The sequence below is a fragment of the Ursus maritimus genome, unplaced genomic scaffold (assembly GCF_017311325.1).
Source record: "Ursus maritimus isolate PB19 unplaced genomic scaffold, ASM1731132v1 scaffold_6, whole genome shotgun sequence".
NCBI classification, from domain to species: Eukaryota; Metazoa; Chordata; class Mammalia; order Carnivora; family Ursidae; genus Ursus; species Ursus maritimus.
This window is the reverse complement of record NW_024426774.1, coordinates 31,071,549-31,098,932: the sequence shown is the minus strand read 5'-3', so window position 1 is coordinate 31,098,932 and position 27,384 is coordinate 31,071,549. Positions and strand designations below refer to the sequence as shown.

Genomic DNA, 27,384 nt, shown 5'->3' with positions numbered 1-27,384 from the left:
CTCTTTCAGGTGATCTTGGGTAAATCACCGCGCTTCTCTGGACCTGACCCTTCTCCCGGACTTGGTGAATTAAAAAGCTCATTTCTGCTCTTCCATTCCATGCTATGACCACATAGTAATGTAGGTCGCTTGCCTATCCTCCCAACAGAGCATTCAGGCTCTGACCAGTCTTAGACTGTACTTAGAACTGGTCATCAGAAAAGGACCCAGAGCAAGACGAATGGAACCGGTGCCTTAGGCCTCTGGAAGCAGCAGTTTAGCAGCCCAGAGACAGATTTGCCAGACCACCCCTACAGACACCAGACATGGATCGAGGGCCAGGGAGCTTGCCATCCACCTGGTCCTCAGCCAATAGCTTTACTTGTTTCTGTTGCTAATTCATGCATAAGGTATTCTTGCAGCTAGACCAAGATCACTGAGCCTGAAAGCATAAGGTCCATATGCCCCACGATGAAACTTGGCAGCAAGTCTGGAGTCTTCTTCCTCAACAGGACTGTGATGCAGATACCTTCAGCATGATATCAGCTAGCTATAAATATATCTGTTGCTCATTCCCATCCCCATCAATAGCATACTTTTTCATATCTGCCACTAGTACTCCTCCTACTGCCTAACTAAGTATGCTAGACAGGGCGAAGTGTAGTAGGCAAAATTTAATAGTAGATGGAATCTTCCTGAGAGACACCTTTCACTTGTCTTTGAGCACCCTGCCATGATTTTGGCTACGCCAGTTACCTCCTGCTGCTCCATGGTCAACAGGTACCACAACCTGGGCACCCCAGCTACAACTGCCACTTCCATGCTATTATTCTCTAGACCTTTCTGGAACCATGTTCTTTCTTTGAAGTTATGTCTCTCTCTCCTATTTTTTCAGGGCCTTCATTGCCAATAGGCGAATGAATCTTAGTTAATTTAGGTGTTAGAAAGGGATTCTGGTACTTTTGCACTTTATGTCCTCCTTTTTTAAATTTTTTCTTAAAGATCCATCCATCCACTTGAGAGAGAGAGAACACTCATGTGGGGGGAGGGGCAGAAGGAGAAGAAAGAGAGAGAAGCAGACTCCCCACAGAGCTGGAGCCTGATCCAGAGCTGATCCCACACCCTGAGATCACCACCTGAGCCAAAACCAAAAGTCGGACACCCAACTGACTGAGCCATCCAGGCTCCCCTCTCCTCCACTTCGGTAGGACAAAGCAGTTACATAATAGTGGAACCAATGTCTCATCCAAAATGCTCTTCTAAAAGCAGCAGAGCTGAGATTCCAAGTGATCTGTCGCTAGGTCCAGTTCTTCCACCACTGTGCATGGATGCGGCCGTGCTCAGATATTTTTCTGAAAGGTATACTAGCATTGTTGATCTGATGTCCTCAGTCTGTCTCTAATAATACCTTATTTTGAGGTTTGCAAGTAAGCAAGAAAAATCTCATGAGTCTTTCCAACATTCTCTGGTGAAATTCTTGGCTCTCCATGGGAGATCTGATGTAAAATAGTGCCTGGCTTCCATTGCCTTTATCCTGAGGGTCAGTCACTGTACTATCACAACTCTGAACAATAATCATCTTTCACATCTACTTGTGTATCCTTCTCTAGATCATACCCCAGGATTCAGTAAGCCTAAGGACTTCTGAGGACATTTCCAGCCAATTGAGCAGAACATTTCCCAGACTGTCATATGAAGTTGTGAGTTATCGGGACAATTTGAATAAATAACCGTGGACAAATCATTCCTGGCTCCCTGAGCCATGGTGGCAGAACAGGATCAGAGCGCTCTCTCCCCAGCTCCTCAAGGCATTCTCTTAGCCCCCAGAGTCCCAACAGCCAGATGCCAGGCTAGTAATGTTGAGAATGAGGCCCTTTGTTTCAGTTGGAAAGAAGTTTGGCAACTCTGCAAGTGCAGTGGCATGAAAGAGAAAGCAGAGTCTGGCTCAAGAGCATTTGGGGAAATTTATCAGTAAGACAGACACTAGCTTATGTCTTGGAACAAGTTATTTTGGTTTTCTTTCCCTCTCTGTATACAAGGTACTAATGAATTACGAAGAGTACAAGACTGGGGTTAGTGACAGGGAAACCATTCTGTAACTAACTGTTGCTTTTGTCCTTTTCCATCCCCCACTTCAGACTTTCTTCACTTCTTGCTCATTAGAGATAGGAAAATTATTTCATATGAACCTAAAAGAACCGTTTAAAAGATAGATACAAATATTTCATAGAAAGTCTCCTTCGATGATTATACAAAATATGAGAATGCTGTGTAAGCTGTCCAGAAGTCAGGGCAAGGAAAGAACCCAGTTGGTAGCAGGATTTGTTACCTGCTAAAAAAAAAAAAAAAATCTATGAGCCTAGAGGCCAAGAGATTAGCACAAAATGGGAGGTGGGGTAGACAGTGTCAGTGGGTTTTTGTGGTCATGAGCAAGTAAAAGATGTAAGCATCGAAAGGTCAAATGTAACAGGAAGGAGTGAGCAGCTCCCATGGGTCAGGGCAGGTAAGGGTCAGGAGTCAAGAGGTCCGGTCCATCCAGGGAGTCGCAGTAGGAAGTGAGACCCCACATTAAGGCTCCATTCCACTTTACTTACAAATCCTGCCTTGGTAGGACCCAAGCGGGGAGTTAAGCCAGTGAGCCGATGGAGATTTCTGATAAAGAAAGAAGAGCAGGAAACCAAAAAAAAAAAAAAAAAAATCCTTGAACTCCAGAAGCAGACCAGACATTTAACACACTCAATTTTCACAACTCTTTGAGAGATAATATAGGTCATGTTTTCCAGTTGCCTCACACCTTTTATGCATTTTGCTATGTTTGGACAGTTCTCTGCCTTAGGACCTCTGCCTCCCTAAAGTCAAGCCAGAAGATTTGCTGCCCCAAAGACCTTGGCAGCTAGGACACAGGCACGAAGCCTAGGATCGGCCACTAAGATGTGCCCAGGCAGCAGTCTAACCAGAAATGATGAACCAGAGGAAGGAGGTGATGTCTGGGACCCACCTGCTGACAAGGGCGGTGGCACTCAGTTTTCTGAGGTACCAGGTGTTGTAAGGTGGATTCCTGGCCCAGAAGGATCGGTGCTGACAGAATTGCCACACAGCATGAGTTCCTGGCAGCCAATCTGCGCTCTGAGGGAGAGAAGGCTTGGCAGCTTCCTTCCTGGGTCACTCCTACAGCAGAGTTTCAGGCCTTGACCCCAGAAGCTTGGCTTCAAGCCTGCCTCTCTCCCTCTCAACTGTTCTGTGAGCCACCCGATCTCTTCCTGTTTAATTGGCTAACATCAGCTGCTGTCGCTTATAATTAAGGGCCCTGAGTGCCTAGAGTTAAGGACGGCTGCTCTCCCTGCTGCTCTCCCTTCTTACCAGAGACCAACGTTGAAGGAGGATAAGAAACTAAAATGAAAGAAGCTATGTAACTTGCCCAAGGACGTACGGCTCATAAATAGCAAAGGCAGAATTTGAACCCAGGACTGTCTGACCACAAAGCTGGTGTTGCTTCCAATTTATGACCCAGAAAAAGATCAAGGGAAAAGTACCCAAGCGGGGTGCCACAGGGAACGGTCCTGGTAACACCCCGTGACTCCAGAGACCTTAGTAGTTGGGACCCCGTTTTCTTTGTTGTGCTCTGTTTCTTTCCGATTTAACTGTGTGCCAATAAACAGTTGGGTGACACTGAAGATAAACTAGATTTGCATTGCTACCTCCAAATACCGCCGTTCACAGTTTGTAAGGGGCGGGGCCCCGTCTGTATTCTGCTGAGGAGGTGGCCAACTGTTTGGGTTTTGTTTACCATTGCTTTTGATGAGTCACAGAGAATTATGCATTATTCATGAACTGTAGGTTTGAAGAAAGTTCCCGCATGCCATTTCTGCTCATTGGTTCCTCCAATCCAGGACTGGAATAAACAGCAGCAGATAATGAAGTATACAGCCCAACCTGGGCTTTCACACGGGGTGATCTAACGCCCAGAGAACCAGGGAGACAGGTTGGAAGGGTGAGTTTTAAGTCAGAGTCCTGCCATCTCTACTAAAAAATGATAACAGGGCATAGTCATAGCTACACAACAGATTAGCAATAATCTTAGGCACCTGAAAATTCCAATATCCCTTAAGGTGAAGAAATGAAAAGGAAAAAGGTCTCAGGCAAGTGCTAGGAGTCTGAGCAGTTCCAACCAAAATGTGAAGCAGAAATCTGTCTTAGAGCTGCAAACCCCCAGAGAGAGAGAGCACACAAGCTGGGGGGGCGCCACAGGCAGAGGGAGAGAAACAAGTAGACTCCCTGCTGAGCAGGGATCCAGATGCGGGGCTGGATCCCAGGACCCTAAGATCATGACCTGAGCTGAAGGCAGCCGCTTACTGATTGAGCCACCCAGGAACTGCCCCCCCCCCTTTTTTTTTAAAGATTTTTGTTTTTTTACTTGACAGAGAGAGCAGGAGCGAGCACAAGTAGGGGGAGCGGCAGAGAGAGAGGGAGAAGAAGGCTTCCCGTTGAGCAGGGAGCCCGAGGTGGGCTCCAGCCCAGGACCCTGGGATCATGACCTGAGCTGAAGGCAGCCGCTTACCGACTGAGCCTCCCAGACGCCCCCCCTCCTTTTAATTTTTTTAAGATTTTTATTTACTTGAAAGAGCAGGAGCGAGCACAAGCAGGGGGAGCGGCAGAGAGTGAGAGAGAGAGAGAGAAAAGAAGGCTCCCCACGGAGCAGGGAGCCCGAAGTGGTGATCCAGCCCAGGACCCTGGGATCATGACCTGAGCTCAAGGCAGCCGCTTACCGACTGGGCCACCCAGGCGCCCCTCCTTCTTTATTTTTAAGGTGGTCTCAACCCCTCTGCTTCTCAAACACCTGAATCAAGTTTTCTCTCTCACTCTCCAAACGCTGCCGTTCAACAACCCAATCATTCTCCTTCAAACCAAGATCCAAATGACAGCTGCTGAAAGAACTACTCTTCCCACAGTCGTTTGCACTTAAACTCAATCAAAATCTTAACAGGGTCGCATTTTGTAGTGGGTATCTGTCAGTTGTGCTTGACCAAAAAAATCATTTTTTGTATCTCACACCAAAAAACATATTATTTGGTATATTACATAAAAAGTCGGTAACATGCATCGTGGTGGTTAGTTTTATGTGTCAATTGGACTAGGTCAAACAGTTACACATTTCTGGGTGAGTGAGGGTGCTTCTGGGTGAGATTAGCATTTGAATCGGTAGACTGAGGAAAGCCGATTGCCCTCGGGCCACGTGAAGGTCTGAGTAGAGTAAATGGCTAAGAAAAAATTCTCTCTGTGGGCTTTTCTTTGAGCTGGGACATCAGTCTTCTGCCTTCAAACTGAGACTGGAGATAGATCATTGGCTCTCCTGGGTCTCTAGGTTCCCATCCACAGATCTTGGGAACTCTCAGCCTCCACAGTCACATGAACCAATTCCTTAAATTTCTCTGGAGAACCCAAACTAATACATGGATGCGTTCATTATAAAGCACTAGAAAAGAATGGATACTCGTGGACCTACCACCCAACCCAAGAAGTAGATTGCTCTTGCTCTCCCCTCTTCTATTCTCCAGCCTCCTTACCAGATGTCCAGAAATATTTTGAACACTTTTTTCTAACATTTTGATAGTTCCCCACTCTACAGATCCTGCCTTCTCAACAATAAATTAAAAATCAATAAAAGATGGTAATTCCCAGTCCTCCTAGTGCTGGGGTGCCAGGGTGATTGAGATTCCACAGATCAGAAGCAGCCATGTTGGATGGATGGGGAACTCAAGTTTATACAGGAAAGAGGCCCGGTATATTTCTATTCATATTTTTAGCATGAACTAGAACCAGCACTTTGGTGGCTTCCTGATCAGAGCAGATGCTATAGCTCCCTTGGAAGGTTATTTTGGAATGTGGAAGTACACCCTGGGGTTATTCCTGGAAGATTACCTAGAATCTGTTTCTTTAACCTTTGTAAGGATTCTTTAAGCTCTTTATCCCTTAGCAAAGTCCTTTCTGCTTAAAGTAACCAGAGTAAATTCATTGACCGCATCTAAGGAACTCTGACCAATACAAAAATTGAGACTTCAAGGACATGAAGCTTAGATTGGCTATCTGACCTAGTCGGGTTTGAAGTATTTGGGTATCATCAAATGACAGGACACTAGTAACCCGTGATATTTAAGGTAGGAAAACAGCAACTTAAATGATAACCTTTTGTTATTGGGAATAAGTATCTACTGAACCCAAAGTTTCACTTTCCCCTTTGATCGCTTCCCCACAGACACCATTATGTGGTGCTAAGGGATAAAAGAAGCGTGGGCTGGGATGGCTGCCTCCATTACCATTGGTGAGCTTCTAAAAGGAAAGACAGGCTTTAAAGAATTTAAATTCTCAGACCAAGATATTGTTAGAGAAACAGGGAGTTTCTAGGAGTCCTCTAAAATAATTTTTTATCTCATAGTCACAGGGCTGGCATGACCAAAAAGCAAATGCAGAGTCGGATCTAGCCAGCTACTGAACTTCAATGCTGGTTGAACCATAGCCTCAACACATATCTCATATGAAAGTCAGGGCATTATTTGGGAAAGAGAGAGCCACAAAAATTGGAATGAGAGCATTTGGGAAGCTCTAGATGATTCTGAGTACCCTCAAACCCCATTGCATCTCCCTTACTGAGAGAAGCAGTCCCTCTTCCCATAGCTGAAGACGTTGGTCCGGCCCTGCTGGAAGGCCTTATACTGCCCTCATCTGAGGCAGTTCTCTTATACAGAAATTCTGGCTCTCTTCATGCCCAACACCTGTGATCTTTCCTTCCCACCTGACTTAAAACTAGTTCCAGATCAAGCATGCCCCTAGGGCCCAATTTAAAGTCAAACATGGAAGGGAAAGATTCACATGCCAAAAGAATTGCAAGATTTTGCTAAAACTAATACTGAGAAAAATCTGGAGACTATATTAGATATTCCACCAGAAATGTAATTTTATGGACCAAATTATTGGCCTGAATACACTAAACCAGAGATTCTGGATTCATTTTTCTTAGTTTGAGATAATTATCAACTTGGTTAGTTGACTAAAAGCTGGATCCTATGATGGCCTATTGCTGAGGGAAGCTGAAAAAAAACGTAAGACTCCAGAGGTTCAGAGAGATAAGAATGCTGGAATGGATTTATCACATACAACATCTAACATAGACCCAAACTAAGCCTGGAAAACATTCCCCTTTCTAAGGCATTGAGGAAAACATTAATGAAGAGAGAACCAGAATCTTGAAGAGCACTTCATTGAATTTCTTCTGTACTCCAGAGACGAAGGTAGGAGATACTGCTATTTGAAACAGTTCCTGGGGGGCCTGGGTAGCTCAGTTGGTTAAGCATCTACCTTTGGCTCAGGTCATGATCCCAGGGTCCCGGGATCAAGTCCCGCATTGGGCTTCCTGCTCAGTGGGGGGTCTGCTTCTCCCTCTCCCCCTCCCTGCTGCTCATGCTCTCTCTCTCTCTCACTTTCTCTCTCAAATATATAAGCAAAAATCTTTAAAATAAATAAATAAATTTTAGTTCCCTGATTTCAGTAGGGTTGGTGGATGCCCAGAAGAGCAGACATGACATAGTAGGATTTAACTGCCAGAAACAGAGCGGATGTGGTTATTGTAATAGCAGAATGAGGGGTGCCTGGCTGGCTTAGTTGGTGGAGCATGGGACTCTGGATCTTGGGGTCCTGAGTTCAAGTGTTAGGTGTAGAGCTTAAAAAAAAAATAGAATAATTTGACTTGCAGGGATATTTTGGTAGTGGTTAACTGATCATGGTGTTCCTAAAACTGAACTAGATGGGCAGCCTATGAAGGATGTACTTGACCTGTATAACCGAAAAAAACCTCCACTTGAGTAATCATATCCAACTTAAATCACCACTAGAGAGTCATGGCCTATCTTCCAATATCTATACTCTCAATTCAGCAAATGAAAGGGAGAAACTTTGAGGAAGGACATCATAAGAACCTATATGAAAATCTTCCTCTACTCCTTCATCAAAAGTACCTGCATACATTTACCGAGGTAATTGTATACTAGAGAAAGGGAAATATCTATACCTTTCACAAATTATTGGACATGGCTTTGAATTTGTGCTAAACCCCAGTGACCCAGAACAGCATTGTTTCTCTACACACACACACACACACACACACACATACACACACACACACACAGAGGGAGAGAGAGAGAGAGCAGAGTCTTATTTAGGGGGATCCAGTGATAAATGGAGTTTGAGTCCAAGTCCACTTCATGATGGGCACAAAATTTCTGTCAATCCAATCCCTGGTAATTTGTCCCAGTTCCTGAATTACAGTATGAATGGATAAATTCAGTAAGTAGAATCCTCAAAATGGCTTCCTGACCTAAAGTAAGCACTATTGGGACTGCCCCCTCCTTAAAAAAAAAAAAAAAAAAAAAGTAAACCAAAACAATGGTGCTGTATTTTTAAGAGAATTCTGGGAATTAGTGTCATCATCAAAGAAAATTGAAGGGTGGTGATTTCTATTACATCCTCATTTAACTCACCTGCTTAACAAGTGCAGTGAATGATGGATCATAGATCATGATAGTGAATTATCGAAATCTGAGTTAGTAACTTCTGTTGCTACCCCTCTTCCTATAGTTGTCTGTCCTGGAGCAAATTGACACCATTCTGACCATCTAAAATGCACTTATTATATCTACAAATGTTTTATTTCTCTATCCTAATAAGCCTAAGATACCAGAAGCAATTTGCTCTCACCTGACAGGGACAGCAGCCCATGTCTGCCTCTGAGCTACATCAATTCTCTGTGTGTCTTTAACATGTGAGAAAAATGAACTTCTACCTTCTGTATTATTATTATTTCAGGTCTCCTGCACTAATGCTAAACAAAATTCCCAGCAGAAATCTGGACCATGTCAAAAAACATACCATAGTCAGTGGATGTGAAAAGAAGGACTGGGGGACATTTTGGTCTTTCCTATTTAATAAATGCCCAAGAATCAGAATTTGGAATCAGATGATTTTTCTCAAAGGCCATTAAAAAGACTCTCTTAATTCTAATAGTCCACCTGCTGGTGGTTCACATGCAGTCAAGTTAGTAGAAGAATCAAACATCCTAAGCTTAAAAAAAAAAAAAAAAAAAATCCACCAAAGTGGTGGTTGGGCTGAATTGACCAGTTGTTCCATAGGACTAACAAGTCAATTCTAATCAACAGCCCTGAATAGATCCAGTCTGTGAGACTCAACTGCCTTTGATAAACAAAATAGCCTCCTTCCTACTATGCAATAGCAATTTTTTTAAAGTTTGTTTTTGTTGTTATTTTTATGTAGATATAGCCACAGACCTATTCCTTTTCTTTTGGTTCTGGAACAATACAGAATTTGCTAGTTTGACTGAAAGCTTAAGCTCTCTAGAACTTAGTAGTGAAGGAATAATAATACTACATTCTCCATAAATTTCATCAGTAGAGCAGTTATGAAGATGAATGAGGCCATATTGGGCCAATTTCCTATTTTATGTAAATCTAAGACAAAGTCAGAGTCACAGAGGATTAGAACCATAGGCACTGTTTTTCAGATTCCCAGAAGAAAGTCACTTTATCAACATAAACTTGGCACAATTTCAAAGCACAATAGCATCCATCTTATCAGCCCACTGACTGGTTGTAGTAAGTTGTGGTATTTTCCTTATTATTTTATGCCCAGAGCCACAGAAAGATTAATGTTACAAGTTAAACAAACAGTGTGATATTTACAGCTTACTTTGGTGGTGAATATTAAAGCTCTTTCCTAGGTCCAGCTTCCTGAAGACCACAGGAGAAGGTCACACATGTGCTGTGGAGAGAGTCTGTGCACTTTCTATAATGTTCAGTCTGCAGATTAATGTCCATGTTCAAAAGCAAGAAAGACAAGGAAAAACTGCCATCTGTCATTAGGAGCCAGGGTGTAGAGTGATGAATCAATTTAGAGAATATACTGTTTATGCATAAGAAAGAAGATCTGTACCCACCTCTGGGTCAGAAACAAGCATCGATTTTACAGATGAGAAAGCAGCAATGAAATATCACTTCCAAAGGGACCTGCTGGTTTCTGGATTTTCAAAATATCACCTCCATCAGAGTCTTGTTGAGAATGTCAGGTACAGGCTGGAGGCTACAAGAGCAACGAAGGCCCTTGATAAGGTCTATTTCTGTGGCATCGGGGAAGAAGGGAGTGAATCCTAGGTAATGCTGTAACCTGAATATCACAGGACTCTTTCAGTGCTGACAGCATAACGAACACCTGGACTATAGGTTATCAGTGAAGAGTAGAATATGCCATCCCAAAATATGCCACTTGACATATTGATTATTTTGAGCTAAAGGCAATTGAGAAGAAGTAGATATTGGAAAAGTTCTCTATCTTTCCCCTATTTGTCTAAAACTGGACATAAATTTATAAAGATGCCCCCCTTTCCTCTCATCCAGAAGACAGAATTCAATCATTGGAGTCAACTCTAGACCCTTCTCAGCCTGGAGAAGAATCCATATAACAAACTTTACTAACTAGCCCTTATCTTCCATTAGTTCCTCTATATATTTACCTTCCCACAATTTACCCCCATAAAAACTCAAAGTCCCTTTCCTTTGTCTTGTCACTTCTCTAAAAATGTATTGTTCTTTTGTTAAGATACTATATAAGCCCAGGGGTACCTGGCTGGCTCAGTCCCTGAAATATCCAATTCTTGATTTTTGGCCCAGGTCATGATCTCAGGGTCATGAGATTGAGCCCCACCCCCATCGGGCTCTGCACTGAGGGTGGAGCCCACTTAAGATTCTCTCTTTCTCCCTCTCCCTTTGCCCCTCCCCCCTGCTCACACACATACACACTCTATTAAAAAAAAAGTTTCCTTAAAAAAAAAAGGATACTATATAAGCCCAAGTTCTAACCACCTCTTTGAGTTATTCATTTCTGAGTGCTCCCATGTATATGCACAGTGCACATGTTACTGAACTTTTGTTTGTTTTCTCTTGTTAATCTTCCTTTTGTTAGTCTAATTTGCAGAGACCCAGCCAGAGAATCTAGGTGAGTAGAGAGAAAGAGTTTTGTTCCTCCCCTACACCTGGATTAGGTCACCAAGAAGCCAGCTGTCATGTACTTCTGAACATTCATCATAAATCAGAAACTTGACTATGTTGGAAGATACACTTGGAGTAAAACATGAAGTCCTCAATGAACACAATCCAGTAGAAGAGAAAAACATGCAAGCTAGCCACTAACATATGAGAGTTTCCAGTCTTCACCTATCCTCCCTCCTACATAGGAAATGCTGTCTTTCTCTGCCCACTGGCTCCTCCCTGGCCCTTGGAGAAGTAGGCAGCTTTCCCAGACAGTTCCAGGACTTGGAGATGCTGTCTTGGAAAATGAAAAGATAAAGGCCTATGGAGGGGATCTGCTTATAAAAGAGATTGGGCAGATGTACATAAGTAGAGGACTGGAGAAGAGGAGAGAGAGATAGAGGAGGGGGAGGAGGAGCACTTTGAAACTGGAGCGCATTGGAGAGAAAAGATAAAGGGTTTTAAAAAATGCTGTTGGGTGTTCTAGTCTTGATTCCTTTTTCTATTGTTTGGTGACTATAAAGTAAGATTAGGCTTCCTTTTTATTACTTTGGGCTACTTGGGCCCTTTCTTCATATTCTGTGTCCTTATAGAGATTGGACCACATGGGACCTCAGGAGCAGAACTCCGCTTCTCCCTGGATTTAAACCCCCTATATGGAGCCCAGACGGCACTTTTCACCAAAGTTTCCAATGAACAATAGAGGTTGAACGTGCTTAAACCATAATGGCTACCTGAAGAAAACTGGAAAGCCAAATAAACATTAAGAACACAAGACCATAGTCAATACTACATAATGTAAGCAAATGCATGGTGAGGGAGGCCAGCCAGGGCAGTAGAGCACATTCTCAAACTGTAACCAAACACAATCACCTGCAGATATGGTTAAAATGCCAATTCCGAGGGCACCTGAGTGGCTCGGTTGGTTAAGCATCTGACTCATGAGATCGAGCCCCATGTTGGACCTGACATTCAGCAGGGAGTCTGCTTCAGGATTCTCTCTCTCCCTTGGCTCCCCCCCTCAGATAAATAAATAAATCTTTTTTTAAAATGCAGATTCTGCACTTCACACCATTTAGGGTGGCTACAATGAAAGAACAAAAGAAAGAGAAAAGGAAGAAAGGGAGGGAGGAAGAAAAAGAAGGAAGGAAAGAAAGAGAGTTGGCAAAGATAGAAGTTGGAACCCTTGCGCACTGTTGGTAGGAATGTAAAATGGTGCAGTCACTATGGAAAACAGTATGACAGGTCATTCCACTTCTAGATATACTGAAAAAAAAATGAAAACAGGGTCTCAATGAGATATTTGTATACCCATATTCTTATCAGCACTATTCACAATAACTAAGAGGTGGAAGCAAACCAGATACCCACCAATAGATGAATGGATAAACAAGTTGTGGTCTATACATACAATGAAATATTGCTCAGCTTTAAAAAGGAAAGAAATTCTGACACATGTTACAACATGAATGAACCTTGAGGACATAGTGCTAAGTAAAATAGGCCAATTACAAAAACACAAATACTGTATGATTCCACTTATATAAGGTACCGGGAATTCATGGAGAGGAAAAGTAGATTAGTGGTTACCAGGGCCTAGGGGAGTGGAGGAGGTGGGGAAATAGGAAGTGGTCTCTTAATGGGTAGAGTTCAGTTTTGCAAAATGAAAGGATTTCTGGAAATTGGTTGCACAACAACACGAGCATACTTAACCCTACTGAACTGTACACTTAAAAGTGGTTAAGATGGGGGCGCCTGGGTGTCTCAGTTGATTGAGCATCTGACTCTTGGTTTCGGCTTAGGTCATGATCTCTGGGTCATGGGATAGAGCCCCGAGTCTGACTCCACACTTAGTGGGAGTCTACTTGGAATTCTCTCTCCCTCTGCCTCTGCCCACCCTTCCAACCCCTTATCCCCACTCACTCTCTCTCTCTCTCTTTCTGTCAAATAAATCTTTTTTTAAAAAAAGGCTAAGATGGTAAATTTTATGTTATGTATATTTTACCACAGTTGTATTATTTTTAACACAAATTCTCATTCTATAGATCTGGAGTGGAGCTAGAGATTATGCATTTCTGGGGGATCTTTTTAAAATCCCAAAGCCTAGGCTATATACCCCAGACCCATTCAAACACAACCTGTGATGGTAGAACCCAAGCATAGGTGGGTTTTAAAGCTCCCCAGGTGATTCCAACGTGCAGATACGTTTGAGAACCTCTATTCTCCACTGAACAGGTATTCCCAAGTAGAATCCATTGCATTTTATTCTAATAATGAAGTGATTGGACAGCCCAGAACAGAGGTTCTCAATCCAGGCTTCACTTTAGAATCATGTGACGAACATTTAAAAATACTTGCGCTTTGGGAGCATCTGGGTGGCTCCGTTGGTTAAGCGTCTGCCGTCGGCTCAGGTCATGATCTCCAGGTCCTGGGATTGAGCCCCATGACGGGCTCCCTGCTCAGCGGGGAGCCTGCTTCTCCCCACCCCCCACCTCCCCACTCCCATTTGTGCTCTTGCACGCTCTCTCTCTCTCAAATGAATAAATAAAATCTTAAAAAAAAATACTTATGCTTTGGCTCCAACACTTCCCATCTCCCAAGAGATTCTACTTTAATTGGTCGGGAGAGAGGCTCAGGCACAGGCAGTTGCCTGCTTGAACGCCAGCCCTTGCCTGTCCCCTGTGTGAGTCCCAGCATCCCACACTCTGATGTCAGTCTGCTTACCCATGTATTGAAGGGTGGCTGATAATGAAGGGAGAGAGCAGCACCTGAGCAAGTGATTCCAGCAGGCGCTGAGCGCTGTCAGAACCACCAAGTCACTCCTTTTGTGCCAATTAGCTTCATGCCCAGGAGATTCTGATCTGTGGCCACAAGCCACACAGTTTACTTTAAGCCTCACAGATGCATGTCATTCATTACAAAAGAAGTCAGGAAAAGGGTGATTGATTCACACAACATTTCCCGCTGTGGAGGTGGGGTGGGCAGGGCATGAGAATATGGGTGTGATGGTTAATTTTATGTGTCAACTTACCTGATCCACAGGGTGCCCAGATTTGTGTTTAATTATTTTTGAGTGTGTCTATGAGAATGTTTCCAGATGAGATTAACATTTGAAGGGGTAGACTGAGGTAAAGCAGTTGGCCTTCCTCCATGTGGGTGGGCCTCATCCAATCCATTGAAGGCCTAAATAGAATAAAATGCTGAGGAAGATCAAATTTTCTCTCTGCCTGACCAACTTCGAACTGAGACCATTGATCTTCTGCCTTCAGACTCGGACTTGGAATGGAACTTACACCGTCAGCTCTCCTGCTTCTCAAGGCCTTCAGACTTGGATTGGAACCCTGCCTCAGCTCTCCTGGTCTGAACTTCTCTCTCAGCCTCCATAATTGTGTGAGCCAATCTCTCTCTCTCTCTCTCTCTCTCTCTCTATACACATATACATATGTATATAACGTATATGCATATATGTATGTATATATACATATATGTATATTGCATGTGTTTGTATACATATGTGTGTATCTACTATACCTAAATATGTTTTAATATACACCATATATATATATATGTATGTATATACACACAAATACCCACACACGCACACATTCTATTGGTTCTGTCTCTCCGGAGAGCTCTAATATAATGTGCCCTAATAGTATTTCATTCATTCATTCATCATTTAAAAATACATATTTATTGAAGAACCTACTATATGCTGGGCACAGTTCAAGGTGCTTGAATAAAATGAGCATGTACTCTCCAGCTGTGAATGATACCCCTTTCCAGATTAGTATCACAATCCAAAGACCAGTACCTTGTACACAATACGAGATACAGATTCTGGGCAGACAAGTACCAGTGCTTCTCAGCAGAGCTTTGGCAGTCAGGCAGCATATGAGGTCCCAGCCTGCCATCTCCACTGTTAGACCCAGAGCTTTAGGCAAGCTCAGGGGCACAGTGTCAGGCAGAGCTAAGGAGAAAACATACTTTACAAACATTGATTGCTTCTTGTTACATCTTGCTAATGTAATCTGCGTTGCAGATTAGAATTAGCATAATATTATGGGTAATGCCAGTAAAAATGGTCTGAGCTGCAGCGCTGTTTGTGGTTTTGGTTTTGTTCTTCAGGAAATTGCTTTAGGTAGGGCATAGCAAGACCTTGTATTTTCTTGCCAGAGTTATAAGGGCGAACAACTTCTTTGCCCTTTCCTTTTTCAAATTATAAATCATGAGTAATAGGCTACATGACCGTATCGTTTATGACTGCTCCTGGCCAAAGAACATTTAACAACATTCTGTTAAGTCACAGGGTCTGTGGGATTTTTTTTTCAGTTCCCTTTGACCTTTCAGATCAAAGCTGTGACTAACAGCAATGTTTGGGCGAATTACATTTATGGTGTGCTATTTGTAAAGAACCTAAGCCATGGACTTTCTAGAAATAGGTGCTCATACACACTACACACAAGTACAACTCTTCTGAGTACTAGTTTTCTGCTGATTACATGCTGGCCTCTCTCGTCTGCCATATTGTACTATAAATCTCTTGCGGGCAGAGGCCTTGCCTGTTCAATAGGATGTATTTCGTGCCTGCTGAGCTGTTGGACTTCTTGTGGCTTTTTGATATTGTTCACTCACTTCCTTTAATACTGAGAAGGACAGACTACATGAGAGACACTAGCCACTGATTCTCCAGGCAACCTTGGAAACGCAGGGGACAATGGCATTTGCTGAGCCTGGGGAGGAATTCCTACTGGGGGGTAGACAAGATGCTTACATTACCTCTGAAGCCTGCAGTTTGATCTCCATCTCTGGACACTGGATATGGCTCATTCTCTCAGACTCACCTGCTAGAAGACATCCCACACTTGGAGGTCAGCTTGAACTTTTTGAGCTGAGTCTCCACTTCAGTTATCTGGAAACCCCTTACCACCAGATCCCTGTCCTGAAAAAAAATTTCCTATCTAGGATATTCATTCTGCTGTCTACTCAAGAGTAAAATAGGACCCTTGGCCAAAACACTTAATTAAACGTGTAATTTTTCCAATGGTAGAACCAAAAGATGAAACCGTGGTTTTGATTTTTTCCCCCGAGAAGAGAAGCAAGAATATGGAGATCATTGTGCTCCTGACCCATTCTGACCCTTTAGAAAACCATTTCTCTCTATGAGGTAGATTGGCGTTGACCACAAATAACCCTTATTAATCCAATTTTCACTTTTTTCTGATTTTAGACATTTCCATCATTGCTATCACACCTCTCCAGGTTAATTATAGAGAAAGGTGATGAATTTGTTTCAAGTGCTTAACTCAAGGATGGTTCAAATTTTAAGCTTGCAAGTACTTGAGATTAGGATACATGAATTCCATGCAAGAGAACTTTATTTTGTGCAACTGATATTTTTGTGTTTTCCCCAATTAGAATATCTTCATTCTTTTCCTCTGAATATAAAAATAATATTTTCTCATTATAAAAAATTCAGGCCATATAGGAATGAATACATGAAGAAGTGAAAATTCTCTACAATCTCACCACCCAACAATTTCTGTGAATCTTCTTAAACTGAGCTATAGTTCACACACCATAATATTCAGCCCTTTAAAATGAACAATTAAGAGGTTTTTAGTGTATTCACAAGGTTGTGCAGTCATCGTTACCTAGTTCCAGAACTTTCTCATTATGGCAAAGAAACACCATTACCTATCAGCAGTCACTTCCCATTCTCTGTCACCTCAGCCCCTGCAACCATGAACCTTTCTGTCTATGGGTTTCTCTATGCTCTAGACATTTCATTTTAATGGGATCACACAATACGCGGTCTTTTGTGACTAGAGTCTTTCACATATAACATAATGTTTTCAAGGTTCATCCACGTTGTAGCGTGTACCAGTACTTCATTTTTTTTTTTTAGTCTTTTTCTTTTTTTAACATTTTATTTATTTATTCGACAGAGATAGAGACAGCCAGCGAGAGAGGGAACACAAGCAGGGGGAGTGGGAGAGGAAGAAGCAGGCTCACAGCGGAAGAGCCTGATGTGGGGCTCGATCCCATCACGCCGGGATCACGCCCTGAGCCGAAGGCAGACGGTTAACCGCTGTGCCACCCAGCCACCCCCCAGTACTTCATTTTTTTTCACGCCTGAACAGCATTCCACTGTCTGGATATACTACATTCTTTCAACCCATTTGTCATTTTTTTAATGAATATTTGGATTGTTTCCACGTTGGGGTATTATGAATAATGCCACTATGGACATTCGTGTACGAGATCTTGTGTGAACATGTTTTCCATTCTTCTGGTCTAAGAATATTTTATTTTATTTTATTTATTTATTTATTTATTTATTTATTTATTATAATAATATTTTTTTATTATATTATGTTAGTCACCATACAGTACATTCCTGGTTTTTTATGTAAAGTTCGATGATTCATTAGTTGCGTGTAACACCCAGGCCTAAGAATATTTTAATGAATAATGTTTCAGAATTTTTTCCATGCATACCCATATTTATAGATAAATATATGGCGATATATTGTATTATTTTTCCTATTTATTCCCCTTTAGTGTAGGAGAAATGATTCCTGTAGGCAATCAGTCAGTTGCCAAATGACTTGCAGCGCCTTCTGTGGTAAGCATCGATCCATCCCCACCCCTTCCTCATGCCCAACAGGTTGCTTGCCTTGGCCCATGGCCTGTGAGTGGATGTAACGTACACCACAACCAAGCAAAAGTTTTAGGGCCATTGTGTGTTTCTTTGAACTTTCTCTTTCCTTCTGCCATGAGCAGGAGATTCAAAATAAGTCAGACCCAGTCTTGTTCTGGGTCCCAGAATAAGAAGAGACAGGAGCTGAAACGCAGCTTACTGTAGTCATTAACATATATATGAAAGAGGAATAAATTATTATTGTAAGCCGCTGAGATTTGGGGGCCATCGCTTCTGTAGCAAAGCTGACTCATGCATAAATAAATCATTTATATTTGCTTTTCCCACCTAAGGAAATAGCAGGGTCATTTTTACAGACGTAAACGTGTAATGGTGATGTTACCAAAACCGAGGTCCAAACAGATTCACCGACTTGTTTCAGGTGACAAAATGAGGAAGAGAGACACAGTCAACTTTATATCCCCGTTCTGGTTTGCAACCCAGTTTTCTAATTAAAGTGAAGAAGAGGGTAATCTTGGACATTTGGGGGAGATTACAGGAGGCTTATAAAGATCCCCCTGCAACTGCATTTTTGTTGGGCTGCAAATTCCAAACTCACTCATGCTGTGCTAATGAGTTAATGCTAATTAGAAAATTGTAAAAAGCTGAAATACGTGTGTTGTGCTTCTTGCAAAAGTTTTTTGAAGTAGGAGAGTGTATTATAAGAATTAATCCTTATTCTTTATCATTGCAGCCCTTGTGTCTGGGATGGATTGTTACTGACAAATAAGCAGTGCCCTGCTTTCAGTTCATTTGCGCCTCACCAGACCGCCACTCCATTTTGCATGATTTAACACAATTGTCTGCCTTTGCCCCAGAGGCTGGATGCTTAGCCTGCAAGGGGCCGTGGATGGAAGGAAATCTTGGCCAGCATCTGCCCACACTCCGTCTGGTTTAAAGCAGTACTTCCATCTCTTTTTCTATCTTAAACTCATAAATAAATAACAGTTTTGCATAACTTATTTTCAGAAAGAAAGGATTTTGGTAAATCACCACCAATGTTTAATAATAGCTGACCCCTTACCAATCACCATGCTTGCAGCACTCAGTTTTCAGTGTTGATTTCTCTTAGAAGTAATAAAATAGCCACTGGTAGGCTTGCAAAACCTAAACCCAGCAGACCAATACAGGAAGAGTTTTCCTTCCTTATATTATACGAAGAAGGCAAAACTCCATCAACAATAACAGATTTCTGGGCTTTAATAGAGGTAACAATGGGGCGCCTGGATAGCTTAGTTGGTTAAGCATCTGCCTTCGGCTCAGGTCTTGATCCCAGGGTCCCCACATCAAGCCCCACATCGGACTCCCTGCTCAGTGGGAAGTCTGCTTCTCCCTCTTCCTCTCCCTCTGCCCCTCTCACCACTTGTGCTCGCTCTCTTTTCCTCTCAAATAAATAAAACCTTTAAAAAAAATAGGGGTGGGGCACCTGGGTGGCTCAGTCGGTTAAGCGTCTGCCTTCGGCTCAGGTCATGATCTCAGGGTCCCAGGATCCAGCCCCACATCGGGCTCCCTGCTCAGCAGAGAGCCTGCTTCTCCCTCTCCCTCCGCCTCTCCCCCATTTGTGCTCTCTCTTTCTCTCTCTCACTCTCTCTCAAATAAATAAATAAAATCTTTAAAAAAAATAGAGGTAAGAATGGCAGAGGAAAGAATAGGTAAGAAGTTTCTTCTATCAATTTCTTATTTCTCAGACGTATATATTTGCACATAGACACATGAGTATATAGCATACTAACAGAATGCTAACAGGTGTTAGTCCTTTTTACCAAATCGATTTTCTATTTATTATGGCATAGGCCTTTAGAGATCATATCAGTCTAATCCCCTCAATTTACAAACAAGAGAAATAATACCCTCAGAACTTAAAGGGTATTTCCTAAACCCCCATCTCCTAACTCCTCGTCCAGCACTCCTCTCACTCCATGCCACCTCCTTAGCAAGTGTATAACCAAGAGGAAATGTCTAAGACCAGTTCAAGATAGGAATAAGATGTCGCCGCTGAATCTGCTAGAAAGATGAACCCCCATGCAAGGTGCCCTGTCAGTGGGCAGAAACCCTGCCAAGGACTAGGAACAAAGCATTAAAGTCTTAGTTGGGGGCAGACACAAGCCTTTGTCTGGTGGCAGAATTTCTCCAATCCTCACATTGCCCACTCCACCTCCAATGGGACAAGGTAGGACTAGTCAGAGATGGCATCCTCAAGAGCAATAGAACAAGCAACGCTGAGAGGGGTCAGCTGTTAAGACAGTGCAGATGTATTAACTGCTGAGCCCAGCAAGATCTGGGCTGAGTCTATGAGAGGAAGGAGCAATTGTGGGCCCTCTGGTTCTCATGAGGTTAACGACATTCTCTTCATCCAGCCAAGAGCCTTCAGTACCCAGAACTGAAGGGAGACCAACATTCTCTGGCCAGATTCACCAGGGTATCCACATTTTGCCATGACCTATGTCCTCTGTAACTGGGAGAAAGGTCAGAGGAAGCAAGAGTCTGACCAAAGGGGGCAGAGGGGACACGAAACTCAGCAGGTGACCGCAAAATACGACTGCTGACCCTGATCCAAGATCAAACTTCCAAGGGGGAATTAGAAATGCCCTTCACGGGAGGCTTACATGGGACTTAGTCTATTTGTTTTTAAACCACCAGGTTATTCTTAGGCACAGTGTTTCATAAGGTCCCCAAGATAAGCCAGGGTTTGGAAGGTCAAAAAGCTGAGACACCCAGGTTCGGAAATAGGACTTGCGGGAAAAATTAGGTCATCCCTGGTTCTAAGGCCTCAGAGGGCCAACAATCTAAATGGCTCTGCTTTTCGAACTTTAGACAATTGCTGGGGGAATGGGGTGGGAGAAGCAGTTCAAACTGTAAAACAATGTGGAAAGCAGACATGGTGTGAATAATCTTAATAGAAAGATCTTTTTTCTGTAAGTAGGAGGACTTGTGCCTCAGTAGAATTTGGGGTAGAGACCTCTACATAGATTATTGATGGCATTTTAAATTTCTTTCCCTTTCCTCCTTTCTCTCAACTCCCCCAAATAGCCTCTGCTCACTGAGAAAACAAATTCAAAATGCCAAATAAATCTTCACTCTGACTATAAAACTCCAATGTGCAGGCATTCTGTCACTACTTGTTATTAAGTCATTTGTTTCCAAAACGTAATTTTTTTCCCTTTTTTCTTTCTTTCAAACTTCCCCCACCTTCGGTGCTCCCAATCAGCTGTTTTTGAAAACTTACCTATTAGGCAGGTCAGGGAGAGTTTTATCTGCGTATTCCACTGGAATGCAGAAAGGGAGCTTAAGTGGCAGGATCAAGGACACAGAGCCAGCCAGGAGCAGAGCCAGAGCCTGGAGGCCCTACCACCCAGGGTTCTGCATGCCTCATTATGACACAGCCTCTCCAAAACCCTTGCTGAGACTGGCATTCCTCCAGCTTTTATTGTCACCATTAAAAATATTAATGGCCCAAGAATCCAAAAGCCCAACTAGAATTTTCTTGAAATGCCTTACCATGGTTGAGGCATACGCAGCGTGAAGCATCATTAAACTGCACTGCCCATGGACCAAGCAAGACAAAAGAGCAACAGAACCCTACTTGTGAAACTACGGGTGTACTCCAGGGCACCCTTATTATGGTCACTCTTCTATTAACAGGGGGGCCCCATTCCCATAGCACTTTGTCGTCAGTATCATCATTACCGGAGGCAGAAATTATATCTGAGATGTTAAGATATATTTAAGTGCTGGCTTTTCTTCCCAGGAGGGCATTGGTGAATCACTCCTCTACCTCACCACCCCCTTGTCTTTAATGCTTTGCAATTGTTCCTTCCATATCTGTGACGGGAGCCCACTGGGGACCGCCAAGCGTTGGATTCAGAAGGATCCTTCCGTTCCCAGGAAGCCAGGCTCTGTGGACTTCAGGTGTGACCCCCGCCCTGGCAAAGCTCCGAACCTGGGAGCACCTCCCATAATCATTGTCCGCAGTTGATCTCCCTGACCATGACCCTGAACTGAAGGGATCAGGGTCACTGCCTGAACCTCACTAGTCAGGGCAAAACGGGGCGTGTTCCCGGCCCACCCAGGCTTCCTAGTAAGATATCTATCAATAGAGCAACACTAAACCCGATTTAGAGCACAAATCTGGTGCTTTAAATCAACATTTGGACTGTTCACGATGAGAAACCGGGGGCTCTAATTTTAAATTCTAATTTTAAGGATTCATACTGAGCTATTTGATGCCAAAGCGGAAAGTCCTCAGAGGTCGATCCTGGATGACATTAACCTGAATCTACCTGGTAAGAGCGTGCAGAGGAAGGACACCTGCTTTCTAATCTCGTTTCCATCTGCAACGAGCTTGTGACCAAGTCACAAGGCCTCTCTCCGCTGTGTGAGTTCCTTATCTGGGGAAAGGCAGCGCTTCCCGTTTGACCTGCAGGTGCTTCACAATGACATTATGTGACACGAGCAAAGACACGTGGTGGAATGGAAAGCTCTGCGTTCAAGAGGGAGACAGTTATCATTTCTTTGTTCACTTGTGCAAGCATCGTGCCCTATGAAAACTTGAGGACTCCGATCAGCCAGCGCCAATGTCAGCCAGACTTTAATCACCCCCAGTGTATTCTAATGGCTGTCCATTATAAGCTTCGTCTTGGTGTATTTCTTCTCTTTGTAATAACGACAATATAGTTGTCTACCTCTTCATGGTGTGTGTGTGTGTGTGTGTGTGTGTGCCCACACACTTGTGTTCTTATCTAAATCTTTCAGTGACACAGGACTCAGTTTTCAAGGAATTTTTTTTTAATGTATTTCCTGCTAAGGAAATTTTTCTCAGACCTTCTCTCCAGCATCTACCTCAAATTAAAGGGGGCCATGCAGCCTGCAGAGTAACCCAGACTTGTATTTAACCCTGTGTTGTGATGTTAAGGGATGGAAATGAACAGGAATTGCTAAGATGATTACTAAGCCTAGAAAGTGTCCATAGCCTCTGTATGTAAACAAAACAAAACAACAAACAAACAAAAAACAACAGCAGCTACAAACCCCAAAACCTACAGATTCTCAGCAAGTAATTTGCCATGGAAAAGAGAGACGGAGAGAGAGAGGTGAATAAAAGAGATTTAAAAAGAGACTTGAAGTCATATTTTTTTAAAGATTTATTTATTTATTTATTTGAGAGAGGCAGGGGAGGCAGACGGGGAGAGAGGATCTCAAGCAGATTCCCCACTGAGTGGGGAGCCCGACTCGGGGCTCAAGATCACGACCCTGAGATCATGACCTGAGCCAAAATCAAGAGTTGGACGCTTAACCAACTGAGCCACCCAGGCGGCCCAAAAAGAGACTTGAAGTCGTATTGATACATAATACCTGTGAGAAGGACACTTTACCTCTGTGGTAATCTTTCCAAAAAACCCATAAGTTCAGTTTAGATTATGGGAAAACATCAAATAAATCCCAACTGAGAGACTTTCTACAAAATCCCTGATCAACATCAAGGTCATGAAAAACAAGGCCGAGATGCTGTCCCAAATTGGAGGAGTCTGAGGCATCATCATGACCGAATGTATTATAGAGTCCTGGATTGGATCCTGCATCAGGAAAGGGCCATTAGGAGGAAAATTAGGGAAATCTGAATAAAGCCTGTAGGTTAGTGAATGGTAATGGACCAGTGTTCTTCTCTTGGTTTTACAAATACACCGTAATTATGTGAGATGTGAACATTAGTGGAAACTGGGTGAAAGGTACATGGGAACTCTCTGTACTATGTTGGCAACTTTTCTGTAAATCTGCAATTATTCCAAAATAAACAATTTATTTTAAAAAGGAGAGAAAGAGAAACTTAATAAATATATCAAACAAGACTTATTTGACTCTTGACCAAACTATTTAAAAAATTCATTTACAAGACAGCTAGAAATATAAGCACTGGACATTTGATAGTATGAAGAAATTGTTAATTACTTTTAGGTATGCTAATGGTATTGTGGTTATATATTTTTTTAAGGAATCTTTATTTTTTTTTATTTTTTAAAGATTTTATTTATTCTTTTGACAGAGATAGAGATAGCCAGCGAGAGAGGGAACACAAGCAGGGGGAGTGGGAGAGGAAGAAGCAGGCTCATAGCGGAGGAGCCTGATGTGGGGCTCGATCCCAGAACGCCAGGATCACGCCCTGAGCTGAAGGCAGACGCTTAACGCCTGAGCCACCCAGGCGCCCCAAGGAATCTTTATTTTTAGAGAGACAAACTAAAATATTTATAGATGAAATGATATAATGTCTTGAATTTGCTTCAAAAATAACACAGGAAGGGAGGGTTGGTAGGGGTATCCGTTAAACAAAGCATGAATAAATGTTGAAAATGGGTGATGGGTCTATGGTAGTTCATTACTCTATCTTACCATCTTTGGATATGTTTGCCATTCTCTAGAATTAAAAATATTAATTTGCAAAATCCACAATCCCCTACATTTTGATCACACAGAATTATCTCCACCACTGTCCTGGCCACCTCAACCACTTTCCAGTTATTTCCATTCAGCCTCCTATTTTCACCAAACCCACCAGCCAGCTTCGGGGTCAAAGTCCCCCCGGCTCTGTCCATTCACGTGGGCATGTGGAACTTCCTCAAGAATGCCGGGACATCATCACCCAGCTGGGAAGCCAACCCCGGGGACCTGAAAAGGTTTTCCCATACCCCAGGGAGCCACAAGGGCCACGGAGCCCAGGAGTGAGGAAACAGGGTGGTTATCATGAGTCTAATGGCAGCCCCATCCTTCAGCCAACTCTGGGAGCAGCGAGGTCCCTCTTCTCTCGTAGTGATGATTTTGACATTTTAGTTCCTTTCAACCTCAAAGCAAATTGAATCTGAACGCAGATGAGCAGGAAGAGAAGTGACGACAAGTCAACGCTTAATTTTAATGCAGAGCTTTTTTCTTCCCTAGTGCAGAAGTCTTATTAAAGAAACAGCAGGATGCTGACAGGAAACTGTTTGTAAGTAGAAATAACACTTATTATAACAAGTCAGAACAGCAGGCAGATAGGTTTGTTTGTTTGTTAATTATATCTGGTTTTATTTTCTAATGAGTGCCTTAAGAAAGGGGGGAATCATTCTGACAGCTGTTTGAAACCAACTTTTAAATCCTCTTAGAAAGATGATATGGAACAGGAGCGATCGGATTCTATGAAGCAAGTGGAGGTCTCCCCCATCCCCTTTTGTGGATCAAATCTGTGAAGCTTAATGACTTATAATCCCGTGAACGAGTATGTAAATTCCTGCTTTAACTGATGCAGGTGTCAACAGATACAGAAAGTTTCTTGATCAAGACATACCTGGAATGCATATGTAATTTGCCCACTTGTAAAGAGTAATCTATAGGCCTTCTCCACGTATGACATTTCCAGAGAGAATAAAGCAGATGTGCCTTTAGAGGCAAGTGTTAACTTTATCCAGATTAACTTTAACTCGATGCCTACACACCATGAATCAGGAAAGATGGATAATTTTTAAAATGAGGACTCAAATGAGAAAGGGAAAGAGAACTATCCGGGAGCAGGGTTGGGAGTGCATTAACTGGCAGTAGTGTTTTTAAGTTGCCCTCGGGGTAAATTAAGCCATCTGCTTTTTTTTTTTTTTGCCAGAAATGAGTAATGACTAAAAGGAAGCAGCAGAGTTCACATCTTGGCATTTTTATCCAGAGTTAAGGTTTCACATTATACAGTCACACTCTTTTTTTTTTTAAGACACTTTATAGTGTAACTATAAATACCTGCAAAACCAGTCAAGGATACCTCAGAGATCAGATGTATGCAGGCAGAGAGGTCTGAATCATTTCAACAATAGCAAAAATATATATGTGAAGGATAAAAATACAATAATTAGGGAGAAAAGCAGATTTGACCAGATGATCCAAAGCATCATCTCAGTTCCCAGAGGGATTGCCCTCCCTCCTTTTCCTTTGGCACTTCCCTTCCCCCAGAACAACTTCAAAACTCTGCTTCAAAGGTGCCTCCTACAGGAAGCCCTCCCTGGTTAACTGACCTGATCCTTTCATTCTACTCATTGCTACAAGAAGCATGTCTATATTTTACATTGGCCCTTATCAGCTTGTTTTATATCGTTATTAAAGAGTTCCTCTGCCTGCCTGTGTGTCTTTATTTTATCTACTTGCTTCTGGAGAAGTTCTTTTTTTTTTTTTTAAGATTTTATTTTTTTATTTATTTGAGAGAGAGAGTGCACGTGTGCTTGCACAAGTGGAGGGAGCACGGAGTCAGAGGGAGAAGCGGGCCACTGGGGAGCCCAATGCAGGGCTAGATCCCAGGACCCTGGGATCACAACCTGAGCCCAGGGCAGACGCTTAACTGACTGAGCCACCCAGGCGCCCCAGGGAAGTTCTTTAAGTACCCCGCTGTGTCTTCCATTTTTCTGGGTATTTCCCCAGGGTGCTATTTGCAAAGAGGACTCAAGAACAGTACCGATGGACTTTGTAGAGCCAGAATCAAATTTATGGCTTTGGATTGGGCTTTGAATCCCTTCTAAAAGTTTTGGAGGGAAAACGTGCAATTAGATAGTTTTCATTAGATCCTTTTAAGCCTCTCTAAACCTGTTGTTTTGGGTTTGGTTTTTTTTTAAGATTTTATTTATTTTTTGAGAGAGAGAGAGAGAGTACAAGAAAGCGCACCCCAGGAGCAGGGGGAAGAACAGAGAGAGAGAAACAAGCAGACTCCACGGTGAGCCCCACAGGGCTAGATCTCACAACCCCAAGATCATGACCTGAGCCGAAATCAAGATTTCAGCTATGCTCTACTGACTAAGCCACCCAGGCGTCCCTAAAGCTGTTTATCTGTTGTGTAGGAATAATGAGAAATTCCCCTCTTCTCCCTCCCTCTAAAAAATAAATAAATAACTGGCTATTCTTGTTTCCATTGAATCAAGGGTTTCTTCAGGCTTGCCTGAATTTTACAAATAAACTCAAAAACCGGCCAGTGGGCGAGATCCAAGGCTGGGTCAGTGCTGATGTGGAGCTCAGGGTGGCAGTGCCTCCTTCTCAAAAGGACTGGCTTGGCCGCATTCTCAAGTTCACTAGACGACTAGGGCTGGGGGAAATCTGGCACAATAAAGAGGTCTGAATTCCTTTAGCCACTGACTGTGGAGTCCCTCCGGACAGAAAGACGGAAATAGAATTCTTTATCAAATTCTCAAGTCCATGGAATTCTGGCAAACCACAGCCATGTTTCATTCAAGACGGGGATGAAGTTAAGTAGGGCGAGAGGCTGGGAATCCGTTTCCTAGGAATGGAAGTAATGGTATTTGAAAATGGAATTTTTCACCTTCTCTTTATTAGTATCCAGCATCCTCAGGAGCCTGTCCTGAGGCTGCTTGAGCAAAGACATTTAGGCTTGCCCTTAGAATTTCGTCTATGTTGGGATTTGGAAAGGGAGGAGAACTCAGTGGGAAGAAACACATCCTTTCTGGCATGGCGCCAAGGAGAGCAATCCAGTCTGCAAAATGCCCCTTCTTAGATTTTACTCCACCAGCACCTCACAAACCTTCTCCCCAGAGTCTTCAAGAAAACCAGTGGAAGAGGTCGTGCTGACAATGAGGAATAACTGTATGCAAAAAAGCTCAGGTG

The 27,384-nt window shown here is 42.9% G+C and overlaps 1 pseudogene; it reads right to left on the bottom strand.

The window, feature by feature from the left end:
* The window catches only part of LOC103671735, a 41,940-nt pseudogene that overhangs the window by 1,311 nt on the left and 13,245 nt on the right, over positions 1-27,384 (bottom strand).